The sequence below is a fragment of the Leucopleurus acutus genome (genome assembly GCF_964270905.1).
Source record: "Leucopleurus acutus genome assembly, chromosome: 9".
Classification (NCBI taxonomy): Eukaryota; Metazoa; Chordata; class Mammalia; order Artiodactyla; family Delphinidae; genus Leucopleurus; species Leucopleurus acutus.
In genome coordinates this window covers 48,927,409-48,944,125 of record NC_139144.1, presented here as the reverse complement: position 1 = coordinate 48,944,125, position 16,717 = coordinate 48,927,409, and positions in this window count along the sequence as shown.

The following is a 16,717-nucleotide window of genomic DNA, read 5'->3' as shown; positions in this document are numbered from 1 at the left end:
ACAGATAATTAACCTCAAGTAATATGAGAACTTTCGTGCTTCCTTGACTCTACCTCAGGTATTAGCCACCCATAAAGTAACAGGCTGCCTCTAAACATCTCTGGCAAACAGCTGGGCAGCATTTCACGTGACGTAACAAGACCTTCACTAATATGACTTCCAAAAAATTAAAAGCTAGTTTAGATTGCTGTTGCCTTTGGGTGCTTGGCCATTTGGAGTAGAAAGAATTCTGCAGCTAATTAGAAATGTAACACCATGAGGAAGCAGAGTTTGGCCTGCTTTCTCTTCAAGGGTTAGGCTAGAACCAGTTCTAAAGAGAGTCTATGTTGCCGTTTACTAAAGAGTCGGTGCCCCTTGTTTGATCCTCAACAAAGAGCATTCTAACTGGCCCTGAAATTAGACACAAGTGGGTGGAAACAAGTCTTTAAAATAATACAAATACTATCCAGCTCATAATCCTAATCTTAGTCCTGAATAAGCAAGACTAATTAATAGAAGAGGTTATGGAAGAATTAATAATAACTGACTGGCATTTTCTAATGGTCCCAGAATAAAGTATCTTGTGATAGAATTACCTTTAACTGAAAGATGATCTGAAAGGGCTTCACCCAGTAAAAAGATGGTAATTAGCTTTGTCGACTAATCACAATTAAATCCTTAATTTTAAATAAAACATATGGGAAGAACCAGCCAGTCAGCAATGCAAAGTGCAAGGCACAGATGTACAGACAGAACCCAAGACACCATGAGCAGGAGATTGGAGGCAGCAGGAGTTAGTCCCTGAAGCTACCTCAGAAGCTCATATTTAATGAGGTCTTAGTGGGTGCTGGGCTTTGGTTAAATACTTTACCTGCATAATTTTATTTAATCCTCACAGCCATATGAGAGTCAATTGCTGTCCCTATTTCTCATATGAAGATACTGAGGTTTAGAGAGAGATGTGAAGTGGCCAGAACGCCAACCCAGTTTGCTTGATTGCAAAGCCTGTGCTGTGCTGGCGAGGAATACAGCCAGACAGAGCCTCTGGTCACAACCCTAGGCACCATTTCCTCCTGATCCTGAAGAAGTAAAGCAGTGTTTTGTAGAGCAAGCAAGGCTTCTCTGAATTAGTGTTGATTCTACCTGTTATGGAATTGAGAAGACAAGTGTTACGTGAAGGGGAACAATTCATAGTTCATGGAACTCATATTTGGCTTTCAGGACATTGTAGTGGAAAAATGAATACAAATATTCTGTTGGCACTTCTCCAACATCCTGAAAAGCACTAATTACTTCCTCCCTCCTTCAAGATTACAACAGTCCAAGGAGTGAGATTACTAACAATTGTTAGAAGCAGCTTGCCTGCATTGAGACAATGAGTACTAAGACAAAGGTACAAGAAGTCTATGAGCCCCTTTGCATACTGGTTCTCAGACAGCAAGACACTGGAACTCACAGAAAGCATGAGTCCTTCAAGAGGAAAAAATAGGCAAGAGATAGTGTGTTTCTCATTGCTTCCCACCTCCCCTTTATGATCGTTTAATCCCTTATGTCACCGTGGGAAGTAAATTCGTCATTGATGGTGAACTTTTCCCAGAAACTTCTTGTGCTTATGCTAGACTTCCTGGACACCTACTAAAGGTCACGTATTGTTTAAAAAATTGAAATCTCTTTCTTGATCTCAAATATCTGTACGTGTGTGTGTACATTCTCCACTTGGTGTATATACATCAGAGTGGAGAATTTCACAAAACACCCCAGCTCATAGTTCAGTTCCCCACTCAGTTTATCAGTGCTCCCACCAGTGTGACGGGAGGAGTCTTTTGCTTCTTTATCAATATGACAAGAGGAGAATTTGCTTGTATTGGTATCTTTACTTAAAGTGACGTGAAACCCCACCGCGTTTGTTTTGTTGGTAAAAATCCTTAAGAACCCTCCTATCTTTGACCCCATATGGAGTCCTATAATCTAGTCTCACTTGGGGCACCAGAACCTTTTAGGCCATCACTGCTGAAATTGGTACTGGAAAGGAAAATAATATCTCTCAGAAAAGTCAGAGAGACTGACAGGAAATTGTGTGTGGAGAATATTAGAAAGAAAAAAGCTGAGGGGGATTTTTGTGTTTCATTGTTACTCATACTTTTCAAGTTAACTCTTTGCTGTTTACAATACTCGTTTGCTTTGCTTTGACTCATGTTTTTGTGAATCAGCTTTAGGACTAAAGAATTGTGAAGCATTGAGAAAATAACTGTTTTTCAGAAGAGCTCCTTGGCACTCTTTATTTTATGTGTAAGATACACCATCCAAGAGGTTTTTGCATCAATGTCTAAGAAATATAAAATGATGTTGTTAGACTTTACATAGAAAACAGCACTAAGGCTAATAGCAGTTACTCATACAGAATAGGGAGGAAATGGTTCTATTTTTATTTATATATAGTACAGATATCCCTTATTCCTTATTTCTAAGTAAATTCCATGTACACATTTCCTAATGGGTACAATAGTTAAAGTAGAGGTAAATGATTGGAAACCAAGAGGACAGAGGATAAAAGTAATTTTGCCAGGAAGAGCGCTTACAATTAATTCCTAATTTGACTTTGAGCTTTTGAGAGAGCAAAATAAGGGAAAGAAAATGAGGGTTACATCATTCTTATTATGAAGATCACCAAAAGAAACAAATGCTTTTCTGGCAATAAATGCTAGTAGAAATTGGTCGCTCAGATTCTTACATAAGGGTTATTTGAAAAACTCTTACTTAACTTTCAGTAACTTCAATTAAAATTATATTACAGGAATAAAGCTTAAAAGATCAGAGGAAGGAAGAGTTAACATATCTTTCTCAGATATATGTTTTGTAAATTTGCTTTTGGTAGGTACTGGAGAACATGCATTCACGGTTTTAATATCCCAACAAAGATCTGATGTAGCAAAACTGACATTTTTCTCTGAAAACCAATGGGCTTGTATTTGTGCCCAAAGAGAGAGTCACTCCAAGCCACAGAGTGGCCTTCAGAGGTTATCTATGCATAGGGTCAAAAGTCTTTCTGACTCTCTGTATTTAATGCATGAAACAGAAACCACTCTAGGTATTTCCAGCAGAAGGGGATTTAGTACAGGAAACCAGATGATCATACAATAATTGGAAGGGCTAGAAAAGCATAAGTCAGGGGATTGCCACAGGTCTTTTGGTTTCATGGTCAGCTGTGAACCAGCTTTTAGGAACTTACTGCTACTACTCATACATCTGTTGCAATGAACATGGCTGCTTCCGACTCATGAAGCTGCTGACTAAGAGAAATGTAGAGTCCAGAGCTTAGATGTAAGCTGCCACTCTTGCAAAAAGACAGCCTTCAACTTCCACCTGCTTTCCACATCTCTTCCAAGCGCGTATCATAATACATCCAGAATCCTAGCTGCTGAGGAATGTGAAAAATGCAAATTTTATCCTCAGCCCTGCAGTATAGGGGAGGGAGACAGAGAATGAGATATAAATGGATGCCAAATGCCCAAAGACAATATATAGTACATTCCCCCAAAGAGATTTTATTCTTCCCACATCCTTGCACATGTTTTCAACTGAGACCTTCAAGTTCTGTGCCATAGAACATGGAAGATGTTATTTTCTCCATAAGAAAGATGGACCACAGTGGGTAAGGATGGGTCAGAGTAGGTCAGAATGCATCAGTGTTGACCGTTGGGAGCCTATGTGGTTCCTGAACTGACCTTGCATCACCTTGGCCCAGGATGCTGGGTCCCCGAACAGACCCAGCCATTCTTGTCAATACTGTTTTGCAGCAAGTTACATGCTTTGAGGATGAATCCTAATATAAAGAATCAATTACTTTAATGAATGTTATTTGTTTAATGAATAATACTTGCTAACGACAGCAATTTATTTTTAACAGAGCTTATCTTAAACTACTGTTTTTTAGGGTAAAGGGCCAACAGGTTTAATGGCTTCTTAAAGCCATTCAAGAGGTGGTACAGATATGTGTCTTATGTTTGTTGTGGTAGATATAAATCAGCTCTTCTTGTCTGAGTCAAGTTATTTAGATTTGTTTAAAGAAATGACCTGTAAACTTAACCTTCTTTCTACCATTTACATTTTGTAAAGAAAATAATTCTTGCCTCCTCTGGTTCTGACAGGAGAATTGGAAACAGGATTTGAAGGTCATTAGCAGTTTAGACAGCTTAGACTCCATAAGTGCCCCCATCTATAATAGAGTAGAATGTGACTCTATTCTACATAATCTGAAATCTCAAATGTAAACATTCATATCAGAGATATGGCTGACAGCACCGGAACAAGCTCAGTGTTGACAAAAGTTAGCAAGGAAAATGAAATGTCTAGGAAGCAGATCGACCTACCAACAGAAATGACCCCTCTGGTGAATAATAGTAGTTATTACACCACAGATGTGATAATACTAAACCTCTTTACTCGATAATTTTCAATCAAGTGTAGTAGACGGGATTTGGGGAGATTTTTCATTATTAATATGGCTTTTCCTCATTTGAATGCAGATTCTCTTGCTAACTTTGCTTGGTAAAAATCAGATTCACCATGTTACTTTCAGATATGCTGTCTAGAAGAGTTTGTCTTTTTGAAAAGCAAGGAATTACCCTGTTTTATTAATTTGCTTTTATTTCCTAACTTAATATATTTAGGTTTTAGGAAGACTTTCTTATCAAATAGCATAATTGCTGACTTGGAAAAGTTATTTCCCACACTACTAAGTCTTTAGTGTAAGGTGGCAAATACCTATCTCTAAATGGTCTCCAAAGACCATGCTTGCCCAATGGAGTGTACAAAATAATACCTTAAGATGTAGGGTAGGGAAAGATCCTTAGATGTTCGCTTTAGATTTATTTTTATTCTTATGTCATACTTTTCTCATTTTTTGTGTCTCTTTTGTAATATATGTATAAGTCCAACAGTATATGTATTTAGCTATAAATAAATATGCATACATTTGAAGTTTGTGCTCAAACAGTATCTTCAACAATAGAGGTGCAAAATCAAGAATTTTGAGGACTAACGTCTGCGTAAATTTCTGTCTGTCTACAAAAGCTGCTGTAGTCCATCCTATTCTCAGACTTAAATTAATCAAGGGCTCAGCAAACATCTTATGTAGAATTTTTAATTTTTTAATGGATATAAGAAGATGAATCTTAGAGTCAGAAAATTACAGAATTTTACTTCTAGAATGGAACTAGAGATAATCTGTCCAACCTCCTCATTTTTCTTTCAAGGAAAATTTAACCTGGAGAGGTTAAGTGACAGTGTGACCTCCACTTGCCCAATGGTGAAAAAGAGCTGGTGTTTTTTCTATAGCCATCAAATCCCTGCCCACGCTTACTCGAGTCATAACATGAACACAGCTGATTTTGGTGCCTGTCACCAGCCACGTCTGTGATATCGACTTCTAATCAAATGCTACTGTGTGTGTCTGCTGCAGTATCCATGGCAGTTGCATGATCTCTGCAATACTCTTAGTTCAGAAAAGGCCAAAGAATGCATCTCAGGCTAAGATCACATAGTTTTCACTCATCATTAACATTTATATTCCCTATCCTTTCCAACTGAAATCTTTGGGCCTAGGCTTTCTGGCCCTGGATCTTAAGTTTATGCAAATTTGTATAACTGCTTTTGCTTATTCTTGGAAATGTGTCGATTCGTTGGATTAAAATAAACAGATTAAATTATAACAAAAACTGTGTGAGGTTAACTTTATATTACAAGGCCATTGCAATGTCTCTTTTGGCTTCCAACCTTTGTGCTCTTTATTTGCCTTAGTGGTTAAAGAATACTAACTTTATAGAATTAGGGGCTTTCTGTCTCAAGGCTAGCTATGTATTGCTTTCATTTGCCTCGACCCACATGATACCTCACTCTCCATGGCCACCCATGCTGGTTTCAGATTCATCCTGGGATAGCATTCCAAGCTCTTGTCCTCCCTCTCCTCCTAGAAGAGCTGATTCCTCCAGGGCACCAAGATAAACTAAGGTGGCCCTCTCCTGGAACTGCTCTTCTGAGCTGATCAGTGCTTTCCCCATCATTAGATTCCTGCTCGAGCTTTCTGCAGTCCTTGACATTTGGCCATTTACTTTTTGACACTGCCTTTTCCTTCGGATTCTCTTACAAAGTCCTCACCTTGTTCTCCTCTTTTCTTTCTCACAAGATTGGCTTAATCTCCTTCAAAGATTCCTGTCTTCTTTGCATCTCATTGTGTGAGCACGCCTCAAGGTTCCACCATAAGCCGCCTCCCCGCTTCTTTTAGTTGAAATCCCTTCCGGCCATAGAATATCAGCAACCACCAGTCTCTATCTCCAGAAAAGATTATTGCAGGCTTCCATGTAAAGCCTCAAATTCCTTCTATACGTACCTGACAAGAAGTCTCAAGGTCAATATCTTTTACCACAAACTAAGTCCTTCTTACTTCTCTCATAGGTGGCACCATTTCCTCACAGTCTCTTAAGCTCAAAACCTTTTTTTACAAAGATTCTTCTCCTTACCACCTACATCTAATTAGTTACAATATCCTGTTAAATTTTCATTTGAAATACTTCTGAATTCCAACCTTTCCATTCTAGATGGTGATACCCCTCTTCAGACCTGCACTGTTCCATCATGGTCAGCACGGTAGAATGAAATCCCTAAGAGCTATCTGCTACAAAATAGCAGAGGAAAAACCTGACCCAGGGGAAGGCCTGGATCAGCTGCTTGAGGTCAAACATGAGGTAATAAAACATGGGCCATCCAATGAAATAAATAGCCTTGAATATGGACTGTGCCAGGCCACATGATTAGGACACTTCAACTCCAAACAGCCTAGAATCTGAGAGTCCTAGAGCAAATTCATGAGTGGGAAATCTAATCCAAAGCCATATGGATTTACAAGAAGCAAGGCACAGTAACTAGGACCAAAGCCAGCTGGGTGAATTGCTGTATATAGCACTCATCATTAAGGAAGGCTTATGAAGGTCAGAAGCTCTGCCCCAGGTTCAAAAGACAGGTCCTTTGAAAGGCATGCACTTCTGCCCTTTAAAAAAAATCTCCAATTATCATCCCAGAATGGCCTCTTAACTCTTTTCCTTGACTTGGTTCTCTCCCCAAGAAATAGGGTTATCTCTAAATCCTCTTCCATTCAGTCTTGATTCCTGAGCCCCTAAACCTCCTCACTTACTAAACTAGCTCTTGAAAAAATACCTCTTTTGCAAAATGCCATCGATTTTGTCCTTCTGAAATTTATCATATCACCTTAAAAAACTACTTTCAGCACCTACGAGCAAAAGTAATCATGAAATATCCAACTATGAATGTGATTATTAGCATGTGCTCTTTTGTATAACTAGATAACTTGATTATCCTGTGCTTTTTCATTTAAGTTGGTTTGAGCAGATTTTGATAAAATCAAAATCGGATTTTAAGAAAGAAGAGTAAATGTCAATGAGCTATGAAGAATCAGTCGATATATGTCCAAGCCCAAATATGTGGTATCCTCTTGAAAAATGTATAACAAAATTACAAAGGCAATAGTTACCCCACCTATAGGAAACCTATGGAAAAAAATTTACTATGCAAAATGTTCCTAATGAGTGCCTCTTTAAAAATCTCTTAAGAACACATCAGATGTTTTATTTTGGTCTCAAGAATTAACTACGACAGAATATGTACACAGAACTCTTACTCAGGAGTAAGCTCTTCAAGGTCAGTGAATATGTCCTTCATGTCTTTGAATCAGTGCAGCAAATACAGCCATATGGCCAATGAACTATATTCAAAAATCAGTTCTCTGGGACTTACTAGCCCTGTTATCATCAATGAATTACTTAGTCTCTGTAGACCTCAGTTTCTTCATTGATAAATTGTAATGATAATCTCTATCCTACAAAGTTGTTGAGAGGATTGGATAAGATTTTGTATGTGATGTGTCTGGCTCAGCATCTGGCCCACAGTAAATATGTATTGAGTTCACTCTCTATGTCAGTCTCTGTGTGTAATGGTAAGAATACAGCTGTGAAATGGACAGCGTGGGGTCTGTGCTCTCAGAGACCACGCAGCCTTTTGGGATTCACGCTCTGATGGACAAAGGACAAGGTGTTGAGGGAGTACCCAGGAGGTGCCTGATGTGAACCTGGGGGCTCCAGGCAGGCTTCAGAGACTGGAAGGATGAGAAAGAGTAGGCTAGATAGGGAATGTAGGGTGTGCATGTGTGTGCGTGTGGGTGTGTATTTTGTGTAATCCACTTTAGTAATATGTATGTGAAATTGAGACTGTTCACCAGGAAGTTTTAATTCCTCTGTGGATGGTAAATGTTTTATAGCAATTTAAACATTTAAATGTGGCATAACTAGATAGCTCTTCCCAAGATATTTTTCTAATCTAGCTCCTCCTGCACTGCTCAGGACTCCTCCTACTCAAAACAAGTTAAGTTGACAAGCCTAGAATTAGCAAACAGTACCTAATTACATTAAACAACACTTGTTGCTCCCAGAAGCAAATTAACATGTTTATTATTAATTTTCACTGAATTATACTTAGCACCAACCCCTTACCTTTATGAAGAAAAACACACTGCTCCCCCATACCACCCCGCCTCGTCAAATCCACAGAAACATTTGAGGTAATCACACTTGTTGCTGGTTTTAACTTCGGAACTTAGTCTTAATGATAGACATTTTTATTATTATTTTATCGTTATTTCATATACTAATAAATAAGGTTCTTTGTGGTCTGGATTTAGCACAGAGAATCCTAAAATGTCTCAAAAGGAAAAGGAAAGTTGGAAATTAACCAGTTGGGTGAGCTGGAGTCTGCTGCTGGCTGCAGCCTGCCCTCCCAATTGCACATTTGGCTGGAGCACACCCAGCGAGGTACGGCAGAGCCAACACCAGCCACCAGCCTCTCCTCCAGGGGCTCGGAGAACCCCTATCCCACCTAGGAGACTTTCCTGACACACCTTTGTTCTTCTGCCCTCACAGTGACCTCAAGGCCTCGCAGACGTGAAGCGTTTTTTCTTCTCCTATACACTTTCAGCTTCTCTTAAACTAACAAGAGGGCTTTATTTTAAAGATGCAAGTTGAGGCCCTGAGAAGTTAGGAAACTGACTCCAGGTTCCAAAGCTATAGTTAATGGATCAACCAGGATTAAAACCCAGGGTTCCTGAAGCCCAGTCCTGTGTGGCCCCGTCATGTCACTGCCTTCCACCCAGCCTGGGTCCACAAGGAGCAGCCCTGGTCAGTCCTGGAGGGGTCAGGCTTGGGTAGCCCATCCATGGGAGAATTCCTTCCTAGTAGTTCTTGGGCTATTGATGTGTTTTTCTAAATCTCCAGGAAAATCTGTTAAGAAATTAGGAAAACTGGAAAAATTATTCTGATTCTCCTGCAAGAACTAAAACGTAGCTGTCAATATAAAGATGTTACTGATTTGAAGAGCTCCACTGACATCAGGTCAAAAGCAGGAGCAGGGAATGTGAATACAAACAGTTGAAGGTTAAGGTTGACCAGAATCTCAGGGAACGGGAACAGGAGCACAGAGACAAGAAGAGGTCACAATCTAATCAGTCAGTTTGGCTTGTAGCTGTTGCTATGTTATAAGTGAACATTTACAGTGCTGGCTGGTGCTAACAGTGAGTCATGCTTGCAAATAAAATAAATGTTAGTACATTTATATACACAGAATACCTTAAACAAGTCCTATGAGTGGTATCCCAAGAAATAACAAGTTTGGGAAGCAATATGAGTTTTTAAATTGGCAATTGAGAGACATGGTTCTGCATAGTGTTGAGAGATTTGAGTGTTATGTTGTTTGAATACTACCCAATAGTGTTTGCTGGCATTTTACAGCATTTGAATATTTGCTATAGGCAAAATAAGTTCTTTGTAAATACTTCCAAACTTGATATTTCTTACTCATTACGGGCATACTCTGTTTTATTGTGCTTTGCTTTATTGAGCTTCTCAGATACTGCACGTTTTACAAATTGAAGGTTTCTGGCAACCCTGCATGGAGCAAGTCTACCAGCATCATTTTTCCAACAGCATTTGCTCACTTCCTGCCTCTGTGTCATATTTTGCTAATTTCACAATATTTCAGACTTTTCATTATTATTATATTTGTTATGGTGATCTGTGACAAGTGATCTTTGATGTTACTATTGCAAAAATATTATGACTCACTGAAGATTTAGACGATGGTTAGCATTTTTTATTAATAGAGTATTTTTGAATTAAGGTATGTATATTGTTTTTTAGACATAAGGTTTTGCACACTTAATAGACTACAGTATAGTGTAAACATAACTTTTTTTTTTTTTTTTTTTTTGCGGTACGCGGGCCTCTCACTGTTGTGGCCTCTCCCATTGCGAAGCACAGGCTCCGGACGCGCAGGCTCAGCAGCCATGGCTCACGGGCCTAGCCACTCCGTGGCATGTGGGATCTTCCCGGACCGGGGTACGAACCCGTGTCCCCTGCATCGGCAGGCGGACTCTCAACCACTGTGCCACCAGGGAAGCCCTAAACATAACTTTTATATGTACTGGGAAACCAAAAAATTCATGTGGCTCGCTTTATTGTGCTCTTCCCTTCATTGTGGTGGTCTGGAACTGAACCCACTGTATCTCCAAGTTATGCCTGTAAAATAAATTTTTTAGATATCCATAATATTGTGAGTAAAGAATACAAAAAATGTGGGAAGTATTTTAAAGATAAAAACAAGTTATGCTTTCAGGAATTCCTGACAATTCCTGGGAATTTTGATCTTTCGTTCCTGAATCCCAAAGATTACAATCTAATCCAACAAACTGTGGAACTATAAGAATATTCCCTTGGCATATAAACATTTATATTTTATAAAATTATCTTCACATGATGCCACATGGTGCCAAAAGTAGGGTACAGAAATGAAAATAAACCATTTAGTTAGAAAAGAAGCTTAGATATATTGCTTTTTAGATTCCATATCTAGATATTCAGTTTGACCAATCACTCTTCTGACTCACAGTTTTACAAATCTTGAGAAGAATAACAGAGCAGAGGCCTTCAGAAAAAAAACAAATCCACATTAAGAGCAAGATTATGAATTCCCTTTATTTTTCATGAAAGTTCTCTAATGAGTAATAAAAGACTAAAAAACAATAAACAAAAGAACAGGTTAATATTTCAGGAATAGCTTACTATGTAATGAGGTTAATATCTTTAATATATAATGAGTTTTCACAAATCAATAAGAAAAAGCAATAACTTTAATTTTAAAGAGAAGGCAAAAAATATACAGGCAGTTTGCGAAGGAAGAAACACAAATGTACAACAAAGACAAGTTCAACAAAACTAAGGAGTTAATAAAAGCTAAAACAATATACTATTTTTTAACATATCAGATTAGTAAAAGTTTTACATATGATAATACTCCATATTGGTAAAGGTGTGGGAAAAACAGGCACTCTAACACATAATACAAGGATTTTTTAAATTTCCTTTTTCATTTCTTCATTTATGCATTGATTGTTTCGTTGCATGTTGTTTAGCCTCCACATATTTGTATTTTTTCCAATTTTGTCCCTGTAATTTATTTCTAGTTCTATACCATTGTAATCAGAAAAGATACTTGATATTATTTCAGTCTTCTTAAATTTGTTGAGACTTGTTCTGTGGCCTAACATGTGATCTATCCTGGAAAATGTTCCATGTGCACTTGAAAAGAATGTGTATTCTGTTGTAGTTTGATAAAATGTTCTGTATGTATCTATTGAGCTCATTAGTATAATGTGTCATTGAAGGCCAGTGTTTCCTTTTTGCTTCTGTCCAGATGATCTATCCATTGATTGATCTTAACAATTTGGGGGGGGGGCAACAAAAGCAAAAGTAAACAAGTGGGGCTACATCACACTAAAAAGCTTTTGCACAGTGAAGGAAACCAGCAACAAAATGAAAAAGCAACCTACTCAATGGGAGAAAATATTTGCAAACTATATATCCAATAAGGAGTGGATATCCAAAATATATGAAGAACTTATACAACTCAATATCAAAAAAAAACCAAACAACCCAATTAAAAATGGGCAGAGGATCTGAATAGACATTTTTAAAGAAGACATACAGATAACCAATGGACACATAAAAAGATGTTCAACATCACTGATCATCAGGGAAATATAAATCAAAATCATGGTGAGATACCACCTTACACCTGTTAAAATAGCTATTATCAAAAAGACAAAAAATAAGTGTTGGTGAGGATATGGAGAAAAGGGAACCCTTATATACTATTGGTGGGAATGTAAATTGGTATAGCCACAATGGAAAACAGTACGGAGCTTTCTCAAAAATTAAAAAACTGGAACTACCATATGGTCCAGCAATTCCACTTCTGGGTGTTTATCTGAAGAAAACGGAAATACTAATTCAAAACGATATATGTTCCTATGTTCACTGAAGCACTATTTACAATAGCCAAGATATGGAAGCAGCCTAAGTGCCCATCGATAGATGAATGGATAAGGAAGATGTTTATATATATATATAATATATATATTACTATATATATAAATACTATATATATAGTATTCTATATACTATACATACTATACTATTTATAGAGTATAATATATACTATATATTATTATATATAAATATATATATTATATAAATAATATAAATATATATATTACTCAACCATAAAAATGAATTAACTCTTGTCATTTGCTACAACATGGGTGGACCTAGAGGGTATTATGCTTAGTGAAATAAGTCAGAGAAAGACAAATACCATATGATTTAACTTACATGTGGAATCTAAAAGACAAAACAAATGAAACTAAACAGATTCATAGGTAACAGAGAACAAACTGGTGGTTGCCATAGAAGAGGTGGTTGGGGAGTTAGGCAAAACCAGTGAAGTGGATTAAGAGGTACAAACTTCTAGCTGTAAGGTAAGTAAGTCACAGGGATGTCATGTACAGTATAGAGAATACAGTCAATAATATTGTAGTAACTCTGTATGGTGACAGATTGTAACTAGACTTATCATGTTGATCATTTCATAATGTATAAAAATATTGAATCAGTGTCGTACACCTGAAACTAATATAATATTGTAGGGCAATTATAATTCAATAAAAAAAGGAGTGATAACCATGTTTCTGAGCAAAATTAGCCTAATACATCAAAATCTTTAAAAATTGCATTCCTTTTTTCCCAGAATTTTTTATTTAAAAATTTTCCTAAGGAAACAATTGGTCAAGAGGACAACGAAGTATCTACAGAATGTTCCTTATGGTCCTGTTTGTAATACCAAGACTTTAGAAACAGCCTTAATACCTAATAATAATAAACTGGTTAAATGAATCATGGTAATCCATAAAACAGAACACATGGGAGAGAAGTGTACAAATAGTACATTAAATACTAATAATACAATAAGGATATTATGATCCCATTTCTGTAAATAAAAAGTGTGGTTATGGGTATATAGATGCAACAAATACCTCTGGAAATAAGTTTATATACCAAGAAATGTCTGTTGAATGAATGAGCCAATAAATATTTTAGCAGTGGTTATCTCCAGGTATCAGTATTATGGGTAATTGTGTGTGTTCTGCTGATTTACATGTTAAATTTTCCTAAAAATTAAGTGGATTCATTTTATTTAATTTTAAGGAAATGTTTTTTTAAATGTAAAGCACTGAGAGGAACTAAATGAATTCAGAGCTCTGGCTTTCTTCTATTATAGGTGAAAGAATGCAGAGAGATAAATGTGCCTGGAGTCTTAAGAAAACTGATGATTGATCTACTAAATGAATGAAAGAATTTATTCACATAAAAATCCTGCCTTTGAAACTAAGGTCAGTCAAAACTCTAGATTCTGAATATATGCAGGTTATGCAAGTAAAACCTGCCTGAAGGTAGCTTTGGTTTGACACACCCAATTTTAAGAAACATCATTTTGTACTGAAGACAAAGTTTGCCTTTTTGATATCATTCCTCCTTTTTTTTCAACCTACACTGGCTTTCTCAGTCATGTTTGAACCTCTCTCCCTTCACCTACATGGCAAAATGCCAAAGTCCTAGATTCTACTCAAAAGGAAGATTTTACTGACTTGGAGTACAAGTTTTCTTAAAGCAATATAGATCCTCCACATTCACCCTCAGATTGTATGAAAATAGGAGAAACTGTATGAAACCAAAAATCCAGAACATGTGTCAGAAATCAGATCCCATCTTAACAAATATCATCATTAACTGAAGTCTGGATAACTAACAGGCTTCTTCCCTATGGTTAGAGCAAAGTTAATTATGCATAGTGTGTAGAATTGTACAGAGCACCAAGAATACAGAAATGAATAAGAAACAACCTTCAAATTCAAGAAAACCATAGTCCTGTGGTAAAATTTGAACAGCCCCTCAGGAGCAACCAGTTCTGTCTGGGGCATAGAAAAGGTGGAGAAGATCTTTGAGACAGAATTTAGAAAGTGAATATGCATTCCCCAAGTGTAAAAAGACCGGAAGGGCATTTCAGGCAGAGAGAACAGCAGGCACAAAGGCAAAGAGGCAGAAGAGTACCTGCAATAATAGGTGTGGCACGGTTCTAGCTCAGCACAAGAATTTGAAAATGATGGGAGAAAACACATTTGGCCTGAATGATAAATTAACAGTTACCTAGATAGTTCAGTTTGTGGGCGACTGAGTTTCACAGACGTAAAGACCTCTCTATTTAAGTGATTGGTTATTGTCTTTAAACTAGCTCTTTGTTCAGCTATAGTGGTAACTGCCTTCATTCTAAAATGGAATCTTTTTTTCCTTGCCAAGAAAGGAGTCATTTCACTTTGCTTCTCTTCCCTTTTGGTTCTTTCCATTTATGTTCTGCAGGCACATGGACACACCCTTTAAGCCAGGATTTCAATGAAAAAACCTAGCCAATCCAGTTTTAACATTGTCATTGGTGGTGTTAACATGGAGACAGTCGCCTTCTTGTTGCTCAATAGGGTGAGACTTTGCAAAAGGCTTGGGCATGTACAACGTGTCTAGCTTCAGCCACCTCCTTCTCCTCCATTGCCAAAGAAGCAGAAGCCAAGGAGCCATCTGCTTATTGTTCTCTTGCATAAATGGGCTGACTGCCCATTGGGGGAGGGTGGCACCTAGACATTTACGTGACCTGCTGTGGAAGGGTGGGGTTACTGTCTCAAAGTCCCTGCTCTTAAAAACTAGGGAAAGAAGACCCTTCTAAGTAAAAGGAAAAAAAAATAATTGACCTGTAAGCCTGCAGGCTGCTACTAATGGGAAAGAATGCTAGAGCACTTCACTGCTAGCAAGGACAGCTGAAGAAAATGCAGTCCAGGCCCATAAGAAACATGAAGATTGCCAGCCCCTCACCTTGCTGTTCAGCATCAGAAGACCACCTTGGTTTTTTTTTGTTTTCTTTTTTGTTTTTTTTTCACCAGACACACACAATTGAGCTCTTTTGAATCTGGCATCACAGATGTTGAGACATATTTTTGCAGAGCAGTTTATTATGACATTGATGAGCTATATTGCCTCACAGTGATCTCTCAAGGTGAGCGAAGGCAATCCAACAGATGTGGAAACTAAAGTGTTGGGAGCCCCGGCACAAGCCCCAACAGGTAGAAGCCCAAGAAAGGGAGTGACAAACCAACAAACTGTTCAAACCAACAAATGTAACTCCTGACTAGGGTGTATTTGTTTTTGAGTGAGAGAGGAAAAGTATATTTAGGGAGACAAGTTGGATAAAAATAAGCATTGAGGGAAAGATATAGGAGGCAAATCTAAATCAAACCTATCTTTAATATGCAGCCAACTCAAAGCATGAAAAAGCGTATTCTAGAAATATTACAAATATTCCTATATATTTTCTTTTCCTATAAATAGTTTCCTATTCCACTAATGAGGAAGCTGCTTCCATCCAAACTGAGAGGAAAAGATAATTTCAAAGATATTAGATATGCAGGCTAAATTCAGTCCCAGCCAAAGAAACAGCAGAAGTTCAAATTCAGACTGATATGTACCTAATGGCTGCAGGGATGACCCATATATTGCCCAGGTGGGTTTGAATGTTGCATTTCTGTCAGTGGCCTGATATCAGAGGACTTCTGTATAACCCTTTGGCTCAGAGAGCCTAACTACAAAATGTACTGTCTCTTTTTTTTTTTAATTAATTAATTTATTTATTTATTTATTTTTGTCTGCATGGGGTCTTTGTTGCTGCGCACGGGTTTTCTCTAGTTGCAGCTGGCGGGTGCTACTCTTCGTTGCGGTACACAGGCTTCTCATTGCGGTGGCTTCTCTTGTTGCGGAGCCCGGGCTCTAGGCATGCAGGCTTCAGTAGTTGTGGCTCATGGGCTCTAGAGCACAGGCTCAGTAGTTGTGGCACATGGGCTTAGTTGCTCCGTGGCATGTGGGATCTTCCCGGACCAGGGCTTGAACCCATGTGCCCTGCATTGGCAGGTGGATTCTTAACCACTGCACCACCAGAGAAGTCCCCAAAATGTACTCTCTTTAAAGCATTGTGTCTGTCACATTACTACCATACAAGATTCTGGGTAAAGATGTATTTTCCACCCAAAACTTTTAAATTTTTATTAAACTCCTCCAGCAAGATAACTGTTTTTAAACAAATTACTTTCAGAGGTGGTGTAAGCAAATCTGTGAGACAAAGGTTAAGATAAGATGTGCCATGTCACTTTTTTTTTGTAAGGACATTTTTAACAGCAATTTTTTTC